Genomic DNA, 17,022 nt, shown 5'->3' on the forward strand with positions numbered 1-17,022 from the left:
CTGGTTATTATGGGAACCACCAAGACGGCCAACTCATGGTTCACTTCGGACAGGCGGAGTTGCCGTGCCCCAGCCAGGCAGGTGAATGGACCTTCTCTGCCTGCACCAGTCTCCTTCCCAGGCCACTCAGACCCACTCATGGAGAGCTGGAGAACCTGGGGAAAGCCAGTGGGGAAGGAGGGTTAGAGCCTCAGGAGGACCCCCTCAGGCACCCCTCAGGGGCAAGAGGTGGAGGGGCCGATGAGCCTGAGCTGCTACCTGTCAATAGGATGGGTGGCCCAGTTCCCATACTTCCTGCTATTGTGGGGTGAAGAATGACCCCCAGAGAGATCAGCTTTAAACCCTGGAAACTGTAAACGTGACTCTGACTGTATAAAGCTGTCTTTGCAGATGCAATTAAATTAAGGATCTTGAGGGGGGAAGATTAGCCTAGATTATCCAGGTGGGCCCTACATGCCATCACATGCATTTTTAGAAGAGGAAAGTAGAGGGAGGTTTGACGTGGAGGAGGAAAAGGTGATGTGACCACAGAGGCAGAGATCAGAATGATGCAGCCACAAACCAAGGAATGTGGGCTGCCTCCTGAAGCTGGAGGAGGCAAGGACAGGCTCTCTCTCAGAGACTTCAGATAGAGTTCCTCCCCCTGACACTTCATTTCAGACTTCTGGCTTCTCCAGAATGGGGAGAGAATATATTTCTGTTGTTTTAAGCCACCCAGTTTGTGGTACTTGTTGCAGTGGCCACAGGAGGTGAATGCACCCTCCCTGGGGCTGGTGAAGACCCCCCTCCTCTCCATCACTGTCTCTCCCGAGCCGAGGCTCACCTTCATGCTTTTGGGTGTCCTGACCTGTTGACAACCAGGGTGTCCACATGGGGCAGCCAAGGCTCAAGGCGTGGAGAATGTTCAGGGGATGAGCTGCAGGTGGTCCAGGCAGCTGGAAGTGAAAAGACTGTGCAGGAAGCTGACCCCAGCCCCCAAAGAATGATATCTGTGCCGGGAAGATGGCTTGACTCCCTCTGGCTCCCACTCAGCCTCTGGCCAGACTGAGCACACCCGTCCTTCCCTCCCTAACCCCCTCCGCCCCACTCGCCTAGACCCTAACCTCCTTCACGGTGTGGCCTCAGCCCACTGCATCCCCATGATTCCCATGCAGTCTGTGATGGGCAGGGCCATGGATGTCCCTCCCCCTCCGGGGTCTTTATTAGGATTTAACCCAGCTGCTCCATGGCCTTACAGCCTTTCCTTCTGATTCTCAAGAGCTTGGTGTGTGAATTAAAAACCCTACCTGTTCTTGCCTTTGGGATTCCAATGGCTAATGGAAGGCAACAGAAGTAAAAACAGGACCCAATGGGAAGATCGGGTGAACGAGTCTAATTAACACCATCCCAGAAGCAACTGTGACAAAGGTGGTATTATGGGGTGAGTTGTATCTCCCCCAAAAAGAATATGTTGAAGTCTTAACCTCCAGTACCTCAAAACATGACCTTATTTGGAATTTGGGTCGTTGCAGATGCAAGCAGCTGAGCGACGGTGCTACTGAAGTCAGGTGAGCCCTCATTCAGCATGACTGGTGTCCTTTATAAGGAGACGGCCATGTGAAGACAGAGACACAGGGAGAACACCATGTGACGTTGGAAACAGAGGTCACAGTGATGCAGCTGTAGGCCAGGAAATGCCAAAGGCAGCTGGTCAACCACCAGAAGCCAGGAGGAGGCAAGGAAGGGTTCTAACTGGATCTCAGGGGGAGCACACCCTGCCAACACCTGGATCTCGGACTCCCAGCCTCCAGGACTGTGACGGCGCCTTTCTGTTGTTTAAGCCCCCATTCTGTGGTACTTTGTCATGGCGGCCAGAGGAGAGGAACACAGCTGTGTCTGGTCCCTTCTTCTGCCTGGCCCTCTGCCACCTGCCGTGGCCCGGCCCCCCTGGGTGGTGACCCTATTTTCCTCCTCGACACCAGCAACACCCTCCCTGTCCTGTGTCTGAAACTGGAAATGGGGTGAAGGTAAAATTTGACAAAGGGAACATGATGAGGAAACTGCTTTTTTGACAGAACCACTGTTTTTTGGTGATGCTTTTGATTTTATTATTTTATTTTATTGAGGTACAGTGGATTTACGATCTTACAGTTTCAGGTGTATGACATAGTGATTCACAATTTTTAAAGGTTATGCTCCATTTATAGTTATCATAAAATACTGGCCTTTTCCCTGTGCTGTGCAATATATCCTTGTAGCTTATTTAGTTTATACATAATAGTTTGTACTTCTTAATCCCCTTCCCCTTCCTGCCCCTCCCCCCTTTCCTCTCCCCAGTGGTAACCACTAGTTTGTTCTCTATATCTGTGAGTCAGTTTCTTGTTATATTCACTAGTTTTACTTTTTAGAGTCCACATATAAGTGATATCATACAGTATTTGTCTTTCTCTGTCTGATTTATGTCACTAAGCATAATACCCTCCAGGTCCATCCACGTTGCTGTAAATGGCAAAATTTCATCCTTTTTTATGGCTGAGTAGTATTCCATTGTACATGTATACCACATCTTTACCCATTCATCTACTGGTGGACATTTAGGATTCTTCCATATCTTGGTTATTGTAAATAATGCTGCTATAAACACTGGGGTGCATGTATCTTTTGAAATTAGTGTTTTTGGTTTTTTTAGATAAATACCCAAGAGTGGAATTGCTGGTTCATACGGTAGTTCTGTTTTTAGTTTTTTGAGGACCCTCCATACTGTTTTCCACAGTGGCTGCACCAATTTACATTCCCACCTACAGTGTACAAGGGTTCCCTTTCTCCACATCCTCACCAGCATTTGCTATTTGTGGTCTTTTTGATGATGGCCATTCTGACAGGTGTGAGGTGACACCTCATTGCGGTTTTGATTTGCATTTCTCTGAGGACTGGTGATGTTGAGCATCTTTTCATGTGCCTGGTGGCCATCTGTATATCTCCTTTGGGAGAAATGTCTATTCAGTTCTTCTGCTCATTTTTTAATTAGGTTGATTTTTTTTTTTTTTTGGTGTTGAGTTGTATGAGCTGTTTATGTATGCTGAATATTAACTCCTTACTGGTCATATCATTTGCTTATATTTTCTCCTATCCAGTAGGTTTGACAGAACCACTTTTGAGACGCTCCAGGCTTTTCCCAATGCTGCTGCCTTACGTAAACCTGTCTTGGGACTTTCCTAAGGAGTTGCCTTTAGACCCACATGACAATGCACACAAAGAAACCAAGAATGTCACATTGTGGCCACAGTTTGGATTTGCTTCCTAAAATGGAACTGAGTTTGGTCACCACCTCAATCACTTGACTTGATTCTGATGAATTTTTTACCATTTCCAAAAATCAACTCCAGGCTGGAAAGGTGGAGGCTGACCTTTAAGAAAACATTTAAAAAGTGGTCACGTTCCCCTGGCGGCTCACGTCAGGGCCCCCACTTCACTGGTCAGCTTTGTGACACAGCAGCTTGTGGCTCAGACACAGAGGAAACAGCATTTCCTCTGGGGTAACGCCTCTGTCTTATTTTATGATCTCGCCACGAGGCTGAAAGTAGCCTATCCCGAGAGAGGCCAGGGAAGTTTCATTCCCTGGGATGGGCTAAATTCTCAATTATTCTTCCAACAGGAATGATCCAAAATTCCCCGCTGAGCCTCTCCCTCGCTGTGTTTCTGGAGGCCCCTCACCTCCAGGTGTCCTGTTATCTGATCTTTTTCACCAAAGAGTCAGAGAAAAATGCACCTTGTGTCTGTCTTATTTTTATATCTTACTAATCCCTCGTTCTACTCCTTTCTTTCCTACCTTTTCATGTTTTGTTTGGTTTGGTGCCTGAATTAAATGTAATAGGAGAGGGACATTTTACACACTACCCGCAGTCATAATTATCAGAGAAATAAACGGTCTTTACTGAGATCATCAAATGGTGGGAAGAAGACATTTGGACAGCAGCCAAGCACAAGTTCCTAGAACTTCTCGCATTAAGTCGCTGTGGGGGTCCTGGGCTCTGCCCTTGTGCTCTCCAGACCTCACCTCCCATCAGCCAATAAAGGCTTCGGGTTGGAGCAGAGAGTCTCAAACTTGAATATGCACTTGACTCGCCTGGGCCTGGTTAAAATGCATCCAGCTTTGTAGGTCCTGGGCAGGACCTGAGGTTCTGGAAGTCTGATCAGCTCCCAGGTGACGAATGTCCAAGGATGTTTGTACCTTTTGGGAAGTACTTCCTGTTTCCTTTCCAGTTTCCAAGTCTCTGCAAGTGGGAAACATGGCTTAATATTGATAAGGACAAGCCTGGGGCACTAATGATCTGATTTCCAGCTGCAGAAAAAAAACATATCGTCATATAATGATGACACAGGTGTCTAGTCCCTTATCCACAATTCTGAAATCCAAAAAGCCTGAGAAAGACACTTTTTGGTGAGTTTGGAGACAAAACCCATATCTGGCAGCAAAACTGATCTGAACCAGTGCAGGGCAGTGTATCCCCCGTGGTGTGAGTAGCAACACCGTGTTTATCGTAAGGCACGACCTCAGGCTGCTGGGGGTGGTGCATGATACTCAGGATGTGCCCCATCTGCCTAAGGCCCCCCCAGATTGAATGCCCAAACCCAAAGAATGCTGTTGGATGAGGAATTGTGCAAGTTTACCAGCAGACAGTGACTGAGCACCGTGCTCAGTGCTTTATGTATACTAGCTCATCCAATCCTCACCATCTACAAAATGGAGACCTTTCTTTTCACCTTTGGCAAACTATTTTAAAATTAAAGTATAACGTATGCCCAGAAAAGCCCACACGTCAAGCACACAGCTGGGAGAATGATTACCAAGTGAGCAATGCCTGTGAGCACCGCTCAGCTCCACCCATCACCTGCCCCCCAGAGGCCCTCACTCCCCACCCCAGTCACAGCCCCCCAAAGGGGACCGCTATCTGTCCATCACCAAAGAATTTTTTGCCGAGTTAAAAAAATGCTGACATTTATTGAGCAATTACTATGAGCCAGGAGCAATACTTACACTATTCTGCATACTGATTCTATCGGAATGGGAGTAACTCTTATAATTTCATTTTACAAGTGAAAAGAAATCGAGCTTAGAGATGTTTGGCCCTAAATCACTGTGCTCGTACTTAATAGGACAGGGTACATTTTTCTTAATTAAACCTTCCAATGAGCACAATATACCTATAAAACAAGTGCACGTCTCAGAAAAAGTGCATTTCTTGTAAATCCAGCTCAGTGAATTTCACAAACTGACCACATTAGCAACCAGCACTGAGATGGAGAAACAGAACATTATCAACAGCAGAGGAACGGCTCCCCTAGTCCCATGGGCCACTGGTTCCCCGCCCAAGGGTAACCGCCTGCCTGACCCTGACATTCTCATCTGGTTTTGAAATGCAAGTAAACAGAACGAAACTCTGTTCTCTTTGGTGTCTGACTTTTCCGGCTGACATGACAGTCGCTAGGTCCGTCTGTATTGCTATGTGAGGCTGGCGTGTGCTCCTTTCCACTGCCTCGTGAAATTCCTCCGAGGGGCCCACCAGCATTTAGCCACCAGCCCCCCTGCTGGTGGGACCTGGGACAGTCACCGGTCTTGGCAATTAGCAACAGCGCTGCTCTGTAAATCCCGGCACCTGCGTTCGGTGAACACACACACATTCCTCTTCAGCGTGTGTCTTGGAGTGAATTTAGGGATCAGAGAGTCTCTATTTGGCTTTGTAAAAAATTTTGAACAGTTTTCCAAAATGGTACCAAGTGATGCTTTAAACCCCTACGTTACCGTTTCGGAGGTTACACCCACTGAAAGCAAACCTGATACATTAAGGTACAGGTTTTAACAAAAATAATTGAAATGGAGTGTTTTGGGTTGAATTATGTTCCCGGCCACCCTGAGGATTCATATGTTGAAATCCTAACCCCTAGAACCCCAGAATGTGACAATGTCAGTAGGGTCATTGCAGACGTGGTTAGTTAACCTAAGTTCATACCGGATACAGTGGGTCTTAATAAGTACGACTGGTGCCCTTGGACAAAGTGGAAACGTGGACACAGACGCGCAGACAGGGAGAGCGCCACACGAAGGTTGGGCTGACACGCCCACAAGCCAAAGAAGGCCAGAGATGGCCAGTAAAGCCCCGAAGCCAGAGGGGAAGGTGGACCACACTCTCGCCCATGCCCTCGGAAGGAATCAACCCTGCTGGCCCCAGCCACTCGGTTAATGGTGCTTTGTCACTGCCGCCCCAGCAAACTAGTACGTGGAGTGATTATTCAATTTGAGAAAGATGCCGGCTTGCTAAGGAATGCTCATCACAGCATCCTGGAGGTAGCCTGATTAGCCATTGTGCTCGCAGTACACTTTGCCTTTGATTCAGGAAGCCATGGAATGCATAATTTGTTATTTTTCTGAATAACTGAAGTGAAGTTAAAATGTGACTAGGATGATAATAAAGGGGGGTGATTCTGGTCAGCAAACCTCGATATACGTGGCCCGGGCTGATAAGTGGGCGTCCACCCACTGGGTCAGGTTCTGGGAATGGCAGGTGGGTGTGCCTGGCCTTTCAAGGTGTTTATCTTCCAGGCCGCCGCCTCCCTGTCACCGCGCGGCACAGACTACCGCGGAGGGTGGGACAAACCACGTTCAAGGGCAGTTAGGCCTCGACTGGTAGCCTGAAGAACCGTGTTTTCTGCTGGTGGAGAGCTTGGCTGCCCAGAAGCCTCCGGGCATCCGGACCCCAAGGGGACTTCTCCGGAAGGTTGAGAGGAGGCGGGGTCTCCCCTGGAGTCTGCGCTCACATCCTCCAGCTGGAAGCATAGACTGAGGATGCTGTCTGTCTTCGTAGGAGCACACGGCCCAGCACCGGGCTGAAAATAGAGCATTTTCTTAAAATTACACGAAGCTTTGATTACAGACCATGTTAGCTTCCCCGGGGCTGCCGCAACAGTGCCACAGGCTGGGGGCCTTAAAACAGCAGTATTTGATTCTGGCAGAGTTCTGGAGGCGAGAAGCCGCAAACCGACAGAGCCACGCTCTCGGGAAGGCGCCTCCCTTCCCTCTTCGAACACTGGGGGCGCCAGCGGTCCTTCGTGTTCTTGATTTAAGCCACATCACTCCAATCTCTGCCTCTGTTTTTACAAGGCCTCCTCTTGCGTCTGTGTCTCTACGTCCAGATTTTTCTCTTTTCATGAGGACAGTCATTTTAGAGTCAGGTCTCACCCTCCTCCAGGATGACCTCATCTCAGCTTAATTCCATCTGCAAAAACCGTATTTCCTAATAACATCCTGCTCAAGGTTCTGGGTAGGCATGGATTTGGGGGAGACACCATTCAACCCTGTATGTTGCAAAGCAAATTTTCTGCTCAATAAAATTTGGTATATTTAAGAATCTCTTGCTCCACTGCCTTGAACTTGGATAGTTTTGAAATTCCAAGAACATCTGTGTATTGGAGTGATGGCTTTACATTAGTGGCTTTACATGGTGTAAGTTGATTTCTAACTCATGCGAAGCTCAGAATGAGTGACCCTGGTGAGCAGAGGGTGTCCGCCTGAGCAGGCTGTGGGGATCCAAGTTCCTTCCCCGTCCACATAGGGTTCCAAGGTCCCTGTGTTTATCTGCTTCAGGCCGCAGAGGGAGGGGCATGGGGGGGCAGTTTTCCTGGGCCAGGCCTGGGCGTGTTGCCCACCCCGTCCATGCACATCCTGTGGGCACAGGCCGCACTGAGGAGCACAGGAAGCACAGGAAGGGCGGCGCGGCCGTGGGCCGGGAGGGAGGGGCAGGGCTGGCAGAGACAACAGCTGGACGGGCAATTCAAGACGGCACCCGGGGGCCAGCTCCTCCCGAGTGGAGCTTTCCTTTAGCATCTTCCCTCGTTCTTCTCTCCACCTTGCTAAGCCCTGGATAGTCTCTATTAAGAGGTTCAAGTCTCCCTAGCCTTTAGTACCAGCCCCTTTGACACCAAGATGCAAACAGCAAAGGATCATCTCCTGTGTAAAGGGGGCTCCGAATGGATAAAAGCCTAAAGGAACGTGTTCTTGGATGTTGCCCAAGTGAATCCAGGTGGCCCAGGCCGGCAGGCACACGTGGGCCTGGAGATGAGCTTCACGTTCCTGCAGGTGCCCACCGGGAGCGCCAGGACCCTGCATCTCGGGACTGGGGTCTGGCGGGGAGAGGCCAGTGCTGAGAGAGCCGGGGCCCAGGTAACCCAGAGGGAGCACTCAGGACCTCACCTGGCAGAGGTGCTTTGGTTAAACTCTCTCTCAGTTGCCTCACTGGTGGTTTTCAAACAGCCACGCGAGGCTGAGTTGAAGCCAGCTTTTAAACACGAAACAAAGCAGAACCGAATAGAAAAATACTCGGTGGGCTGCTCTGAACACAGAATGAGAAAGCATCACTTCAGGAAACTTTCATACATATCTGTTCCGGGTTGTGATGTAAAACAGTCCTTACCAAGGGTTGCAATCAAAACTATTTGCAAGCCCCAGGTCTGTGTAGGAGAATTTGAAAGGAGGTGATGAAAACACACCAGGGAGGTGATAACCACTGTCTAGGTTGCAGAAACGCTTTTGCAGCCTGGCAGGAGGGATGTGGGATGTGGAGGAGGAGCCTGGCCTGGTTCGAACTGTGGCCGGACCCTTCCCCCAGGAGGGATTCACGAGGATTGCTTCATTTCCATGAGCCTCCATTTTCTCATCTGTAAAATGGGCTAAATAACCATCTGGATGCGGAGGGGGGTGGTAAGTGAAACGACTACTCACATTTATTGAGCACTTTCCAACCCTTGTTCTGAGCATCTTACGTGCATAACATCCGCCCTTCTTTACAATAGCCCTGTGACTAAGGACAGGCACCATGAGGTTTACTTGTACAGACAAGGACACTGAGGCACAGAGACCAACTAACTTCCCCAAGTGAGTTGCCGTACACGAAAACGCCTGCTACAGTGCTTGGCACAATGTTAGGAACACGTTCCAATTTCCTTACTGTTAATTTTGTTTTAAATGCTTTAAAAGATCCTTAAATAGAGGGAGATGGACAAGCTCGTGGAAGGCAGTGTGAGATGCTGGCCAGAAACTTCCAGAAAGTGGAGGTGCGAGGTTAGACCCCGTGGGAGGGCCTCTGAAACAACGGCTGCCGGGGCAGGAGGGCTGGGTCCCTGCCGCCCCGTGGGGAAGCTGACTTTTCAGCATCAGAAGGACCAGGGGGAGAACTGGGAGGAGGGGCCCTCCCCTCTGGCCCTTAGAAGACTCAGCAGTGGCCCCTAGAAGGAAGGTAATGATGCCAGTAAGTGGTTTATTGCAGATTGTTAAAGCTTACAGACCCAGGAACTCCCAGCCCTACTCCCTACCCATCACCTGAAATCAGCACTGCCTCTAAGAAAAATCTTGCAATCCAAATGCAGCTTCAGAGGGCCCTGCCTCCCCGCCGCCACCACCTGCAGGGGACAGGAGAGTTGAGTCCCTCCATGGGCATTAGATAAGTAATTAGCCCAAACTGCAAGACTCAATTACGTCTTTGTTTTTCAGAAACTGTAAACAGAGAGTGAACAGAGGGTTGCATCACACTGCCCCAGGGGCACCGAGACATTTGCTCTGAAAACAAAAACAGGGTCCTATTAAGTCAGAGTGGAAGTGCTTCATCCACGATTCTGGAAGGAACCTCACCCAGTGAGATGTTTCCACTCCAAGCGGCCTCTCCTTGGCCTGTTCCAACATTGACTTGTTCCAAATCGTCTTTCTATATCCTCTTTATTACATAAAGTACTTCATGCCTGTTTCAACATAGCTGTTTTTATGGAAACCATGACTTGGTTTGGTTTCATCAATAAAACACAATCATTTACCCTTTGCACAGTGCCCAGCACACTACTGGGCATGAAATGAATGTGGGATAAAAAGATCACTTTAATGATATACATAAAATATAATAATGAAAATAATAAGATCGGAGCTACCTTGTTGGAGAACTTTCTTCTGTCTCCCGTCACACTGGTGGAGACACCCCAGTGGGTACGCCTGTCTTGAGAGGGCTGCCTCCCCAGTTGACCTGGAAATGGTATCGCTGTGAAAATTACAGTCTGGTCCTCAGGGCAGGTGGAGGCAGAGGCTGGGTCTGGGGAGGAGAAATCAAAGAGCCCCCCGTGTGCACCTGGAGCCCGCATCCCAGAAGAGGGGTGCTCCGAGGTGCTGGGCCTGAGGCCCCGCGTCCTCTCCCCACCCCGACTCGAGCAGGTGTACTCCCAGCCTGGGTGCCCGGATGGACTGGCTGCAGAGGCCCAAAGGCACCAGACCTCGTGGGCGGTTTAGGGGCCTGGGCTCCCCAGAATGTGGGGTGGCAGTGGGCACTCTCGTCTCTGAGGGGAGCACGCAGGCTCCACGGGGCAGATCAGAGGGGTCCAGGCTGGTGAAGACTGCAGGGACACAAGGTCTCCCTGACTGCTCACTGGGGTGACACCCCGTCCTGGCTGTGACCATCAGCCTCCTCTACCCTCAGATGGGGCAGAGCCTGAGCAGAAGGAGCTCTTCCCGCCACCCTGCGTCCCTAGGTGACGCAGTCCCTGTGCCTGGACTGGGTGGCTCCCCACGTCCTCGGGAAGTGCTGCTCAAAGCCAGTGCCTTAGAGCCTCGGGGAGCGAGATAAGAACAGAGGACGAGGCTGCGGGGCCACGGGATACCTGAGGACTTTTCATCCATTTCAGAGCTGCATCAGCTCACTCGGGCCGCTGTAACAGAATTCCACAGACCGGGGGGCTTAAACAGCAGATTTTTGTTTCTCACAGTCTGGAGACTGGATGTCCAAGATCAAGGTGTTGGCGGGGTGGTGTTCCCTGAGGCCTTCCTCTTTGACTTGCAGGCGGCCACCTTCTCTCTGTGTGTCCTCACATGGTCTTTCCTCTGCATGTGCCCCTCTGATGTCTCTTCTTCTTCTGATAAAGACACAAGTCAAGCTGGATTAGGGCCCCGCCCTTATGATCTCACTTAACCGTAATGACCTTATGACCTGAAAGGCCCCACCTCCAGATGCGGTCACACTGGGGGCTGGGGCTTCCACACATGAATTTTGGAGACACACACTTCAGTCCATAACAAGAGGAAAATAGCTTCCAAGTGGCTCATCAAGGCTGTGTTTTGGGTAGAATGTCTGAACTCTTGTTGCTTGCTACCCGGCGCATGAAGTGTTGTCACAATCCATTTAAATAAGGAGGTGCGGAAGGAACACATCTGTCACCAGGTGGAGCCTCAAGACAGCTTCACTCCCGGCACTGCCGCTTTACCAGATCAGCCCCCGCCTCGCCCTGGGCTGGCCAGAGCTCGCGGCTTGCGTGCCACGCCCGATGCCCCAGGAGCTCACTGCCATGCCCAGGTGTGGGCCATCCGCCCCGTCTTACCCCGTCTCTGACAGCACCCCCCAACCTTTCCCCTCCATTCTTTCATGTGGATAATTCTCATGTAAAGTGCTCTGCAAACTCAGTTTCTAACTTATTCTAAAGAGACCACTGTGTTGTGGGGTGGTCCCCAAGTCCACCCTGAGGTTCAATATTCACTAGAAGGACTCACAGAACTCAGAAGAGCTATCGTATTTATGCTTGTGGTTTATAGCAGCGAATTCAGATTAGAAGTAGCAAAGGGAAAAGGCACATGGGACAGAATCCAGGAGCGAGCAGGACAAGCAAGCAGCCGTCCTCTCCCTGGGACTGGCAGACACAGCGCTTAATTCTCCCAGCAGTGCAGTGTGACAACTCACCAAGTGCTGTCAATCAGAGAACCTCACCCGAGCCTTAGGGTCTAGGGCTTTTGCTGGGCTCAGTCACAGGGCCATGCTGTGCTCCATGAGCAACCACAGCTACTCAAACCCCAGCCCTCCAGAAGTCAAAATGACACGGCGTAGCCCACAGCCTCAGGCATAAAATAACAGGTGCTCACTGCAAGTCCCATTGTTAACATAAATTATTTGGTGCGGCCCAGGGCCTCAGACGTGCAAAGGCACTGTTAGCAGGAAGGATGGTCCAAGGGCTCAGAGCTCATCTCCCAGGAGCCAACCAAGAACCATGTGTGGGGTTTGGGCAAGTTGAGTCTGCTGAGTTACTCCTTCATGGCACAACCAGCCTGCCTAAATCCCTCTGGCTGGGAAGTTAAAGAGCTGCTACTGTCAGTGCCAGAGGTCATCAACCTGATTCATTTTTGCCAGGATGCTTTAGGGGAAATTACATGTTTTTAGCCTACTTTTAACTTATTTGATTCAGTGAATCAGGACAGCTTGCTACAGGTTTCATTGCCATTTGGATTTCTTCTATAGTTTGCTTAGTCATTTAATTTGTTTATATACATGTTGGGTCATTTACATTTTCCCTGATTTATAGAAGCCTTTATGCATTGTGCATATTAGCTTTTTTTTCACATGTTGAAAAGAGATATTTTTCTTTAAATTTTTTTTTTTGGTGAACTCTACAGAAATATATAATTTTTATGTAGTTGGTTGGTCCATCTTTTCTTTCATAATTTTAGACATTAGTGGTAGGATGAAAGTCTTTCTTGTCTCCAAACTATACCCTCTCCATTATTTCTACTCATGCTTTATTTTTAAACACTTATGTATTTGACCTTTTGGAATCTTTTATTGTATATAGTATTAATTTCCTAGGGCTCCTGTAATAAATTACCACAGACTAGGTGGCATAAAACAATTAAAAAATTTATTCTTTCACAGTTCTGGATGCTAGGAGTGTGAATCAAGGTGTTGGCAGGGCTGTGCTTTTTCTGAAGGCTCTCGGAGAGAATCTGTTCCATCCACCCTCCCAGCTTCTGACGCTGTGGGCAACCCTTGGCCTCCCATGGCTTCTCAACATATTGCTCCAGTCTTTGCCTCCATCTTCCTGTAGCCGTCTTCCTGCATGTTTCTGTCTGTGTCTCTTCTCTTCTTACAAGGACATCAGACCCATTGGATTAGAGCTCACCCTAATGACCTCATCTTAACTTGATTCCATCTGCAAAGACCCTATTCCCAAATAAGGTCACATTTACAAGTTCCAGGGGTTAGGACTCAACATATGTTTTGAAACATAATTCAAACCACAATTATGGTGTAATGTCAGGATCTAGCTTCATTTCTTTTCCCAATCTATTGAACAATACGTCCTTCCTCCATGAATCTATTTCAAGACTCTTTATTCAGCTCTAGCAATGTATTGGTCAATTTCTACTGAGGTCTTACAGTGCTTAACAAGGCATTCATGTATAACTACCCAGGATGAATAATTTTAATTGTAAATTGGTTTAAGAAAGCAATTAACCGCCCATCGTTAGTATTATCAGTCTATCTTGGTCATTCAGTCTGCGATGGCAGGGCTTCCTGGGAGAACTTTCATTTCTTCCAGTGTTCACACCCTTGTTTGTCCTTGGACAGAAGCTGTAACTCCTGCTTTATAGCTGGTTATGTGACACACACACACAAAGTACCTTTTTTTGCCCTCTCTGAGCTACTATATTACCAATAGGATTTGAGTATAAACATCTATATTAATTTCAAAAAATCTCCACAGAGCATTCCTCCAACGCAGGAATGTATAAATTCTGACACAACACTCCAGAGCTATAAGAAGCCATACCAATATGAGGGCTCAGTGGCCGAGAGACACTCATCCAGTCAGTCACCATGTATTTACTGAGCACCAGGCGCTGTTCCAGCCATAGGTGTCACAACAGCACACAAGACAATAGACTCTCTGTTTCCGTTAAGCTTGTATTTCAGTGGGAGGTGGAGGGGGGACAAGTGGAAAAACAAACTAAAAGAGGTACAGAATGCCCTTCTAAGAATGAAGGAAAGATTTGCAACTTGAATTCCAGGGCAGAATCCAACCCTCTGCTCAGCTTTATATTTCTTATCGAAATATAGATTATTGGTGACATCCTGATTTGGGGGGATAAGAAAAGCAGAGTCACGGAAGTGAAACACACGGGAAGGATGACAGCGACCGGTGGGAGCAGGGCTGGACACTTGAGTCAACAGACCTTCCTAACAGCAATCTACCACTGGTGGCACACTTCATTAGTTTACAAAATATTTTCATCCCCATTTGTAAGAAGGAGACTGAGACACCAAAAGATTACTTGATTATTTGACTGTCTGCAGGAATAATGCTTATTTACTGGTTCCTCAAGGAAACCATCAGAGTCCTCAGTATACAAGAGATGCACGATAAATGCCGAATTATGCTGTAAACACCTGAGCTGGTATCACTAATTGGTTGGGAGCAAGATATACATAGGTAATCTATTTCCTAATTTCTTTCATTATCTATGCAAAGAGATTCATGTCCCCACGGATGTTTTTAACATTTTATTTTATTTTGTTTTGTTTTGTTTGTTTATGTTTTTTTTAATGGAGGTCCTGGAGATTGAACCCAGGACCTCTGTGCATGCTAAGCACACACCATATCGCTGAGCTAGACTCTCCCCCTTACCATTTTATTTTGAAAAAATTTTAGACAGTGGTATTTGGAAAAATAGTGTAATTGATATCCATCACCACTTCCTGTAACGTTACTCGTTTACATGCTGCAGCACAACGCTCAAACACAGGAAATCAGCCTCGGTCCAAGGCGATTAGCTAAGCTGTAGCCTTGCTTGGACTTCACCCTTTTTTCCCCTGGCACAGTGGAGGGTTAGCTCTGTAGGCTTGGAGCTGTTCCAGTCCTGCTTATTTCAGGGAAAAGACGGGCCCTTGACCAGGATAAAAGGGTCTTTAATACCCCCACCCCACCCCTCTCACACCCAACAAATCGTCCTGTAAGTTGGAATCCTCTTCCCCCAGGTGCCTCCTGGAAGGTCAGCTCTTCATCACTATCTTCACTGCTCAGCTGGGCTCTCAAATCCTGGATGAAGCCTTCCCGGCAGCCACGTGGTAAAGAGAAGCATGCCCGCTTCCCACAACAGAGGGCCCGCACACGAGGCTGTCACAGCACGCCTCCCGTTGCATCCTACTCTCCCCCGGCAGGCTGGGCGGGTGCTGGAGCAGGGCTGTGGTGGGCATGGATCCAACCCTCTTCTGGGATATGCGCTTTCTTTCCGCCATAACCACAAGATGCCGACGGAAGCCGCCGTGATTTTCACGCAGCCCCCACCCACATGGCCACCAGTGATTGGTAGAGCTGAGCCCCTGACCCCGGCAGAGCCAATCAGAGCCCTTCCCTGAGATTCGGGACCTCTGTGGGAGCAGCAGATGCGGCTGCTCTCTGGTGCTGAGGAAGACTGTGGTCTGGGGTGGGAGAAAGGGAACTCAGAGGCTGAGATAAACCCTGCAGAGAGTAGTGTAGTCCCAGACACCTCCGAGGCCCAGCTACGCCCTGTGCCCTTCCTGGGTGACAGGAGCCTTCCCTTGGGTTTCTTTCACCATCAGCCAGAAGCTTTCACTAATATAAAGACCGTGTGTCATCCTGTCTTCATCTCCAGCTGGTGGCCAGAGGCCAGGCACACACCACACCTGACTATTGAGTGGATGAACTAGAAGAGCTCCAAGGCACCTGTCGCCAAGTCACAGGCTTCCTCGGGGCCATTTCTGCCTTTCTGTTCCGGGACACGGAACCTGATCCATCAGAACCAATCGTGGGTCATTTCAAACACGTTGAACGGCTTTTATATTACAGGAACCTTCAAGAGACTGTCTGTCTAGGTGATTTGCAGACACAGTCTGCCGGCCTAATGAAACCGGAACAGCCAGTGTTTTCCGTCCTCAACTCAGGATTAGAGCGGAAAAGCTGGGGTAAGCAGGGCGCAGGGGGTGGCGCAGCTGTGAAGCCGTGCGGAGAGCGGATTGCCCGGCTCAGCACAGCCTGAGTCCGGGAAAGTCAGCTAGGACACAGCCTCGGGTGACAAAAAAGAAGGAAAAAAGGAAGTCCGGAGTTTATTTCTCAAACTCATCTTAATTTTATTTCATAGTTCATCTTAATATCAATAAATAATTCAAGACAGAGGGAACTGGTTAGACAACAATGTTATTTCTTCTCGGTGGCTACGGCCACAGGAGGAGTGGGAATTGGAAATTGGAGTATATTTTGGGAAAACAAAAATCTCTGTTTTGTTCATTTAAAATAAAACTTTCTTCTGATTATAAACAGACAAGTCCATTTATGGGTGAATGTAAGTTTGCGCAGGGCTGAGGCTTGGGAAGTGGGTGGCTGGTCAGGCTCTCCTGGCACCCACCTCTATGAGGTCCTGTCCAGCGGGCCCAGCAGAGTGGTTGGGGGGGGGGGTCCCCGGGGAAGGAGCACACCCCAGGGAAGAGAGCCTTGTACAGAAGCCTGGTCCTTACTCTCTCTGCCGTTGGAGCAGCAGGGAACTCGCTGAGTCTAGAGCAGGGGCAGGCAGACACCATCACAAGAGGGATTTCCGCTCTGGGTGGTGGAAAGCAACCTGGGGGGACCGTCCCACGAGTTGGTGGGAGTCAGGGCAGTGCTCATGGTGGCAGTGGCCTCAGTGGAGAGATCTGTGATTCTTGATTATCGCTCAGCTTCGATACACTGAGGCTCTGGCCTCGGCTTCAACAGCAGCAGGCTTTGGGGTCCCAGGCTCTGGTGGCCACGAAAGGAAGGGTCTGTCCCAGCGGCGGTTCTACGGGGGCACAGGAGGCAGTGGCTTCGCTGGGGCCGTTGGAAGCCTCACAGCGCCGACAACAATTCCGAAGAGCAATTCTCTGTGAAGTTCCTTGTTTAGTATGGCGCAGCAACAGGGTGACCAGTTGTCTGCCGAACAGGGTGCCTGGCCTGTCTGGTTTGTCCCAGATTTCCCCAATTTTAGCGCTGAAAATACTGCATCTGGGGAACCCCTCAGTCGTGGGCAAACCAGGACAGCCGGTCCCCCTGCTTAGCAGACAGATGGGAGTCTCCGTGAGCAGGGCCCCTGGGTCTGGAATCTGCTCTTTCTCGTGCATCTCTGCTCAGACATAGCGTCTTGCACAGACTGTGCATCCAATAAATACTCACTGAACAAAAATTATGATGATGACTGGAAAGGCTCTGTAAATATTTGCT

General features: G+C 49.2%; 1 long non-coding RNA gene across 2 annotated transcripts in view; it reads right to left on the reverse strand.

The window, feature by feature from the left end:
* Window positions 1–3,433: 3,433 nt before the first annotated feature.
* The window catches only part of LOC116150099 (uncharacterized), a 30,709-nt gene continuing 17,120 nt past the window's right edge, over window positions 3,434–17,022 (reverse strand). The window contains exons 2-5 of one of the 2 annotated variants that reach the window (XR_004133773.2): window positions 10,672–10,923; window positions 9,952–10,109; window positions 9,353–9,432; window positions 8,374–9,258 (exon numbers count right to left, since the gene is read on the reverse strand). This is a non-coding gene — a long non-coding RNA (uncharacterized LOC116150099). Of the gene's footprint in view, window positions 4,254–8,373; window positions 9,259–9,352; window positions 9,433–9,951; window positions 10,110–10,671; window positions 10,924–17,022 lie in introns of those variants that run through there. The other variant, XR_004133774.2, reaches the window with a different exon arrangement.

Source organism: Camelus dromedarius, chromosome 3 (assembly GCF_036321535.1).
Source record: "Camelus dromedarius isolate mCamDro1 chromosome 3, mCamDro1.pat, whole genome shotgun sequence".
NCBI classification, from domain to species: Eukaryota; Metazoa; Chordata; class Mammalia; order Artiodactyla; family Camelidae; genus Camelus; species Camelus dromedarius.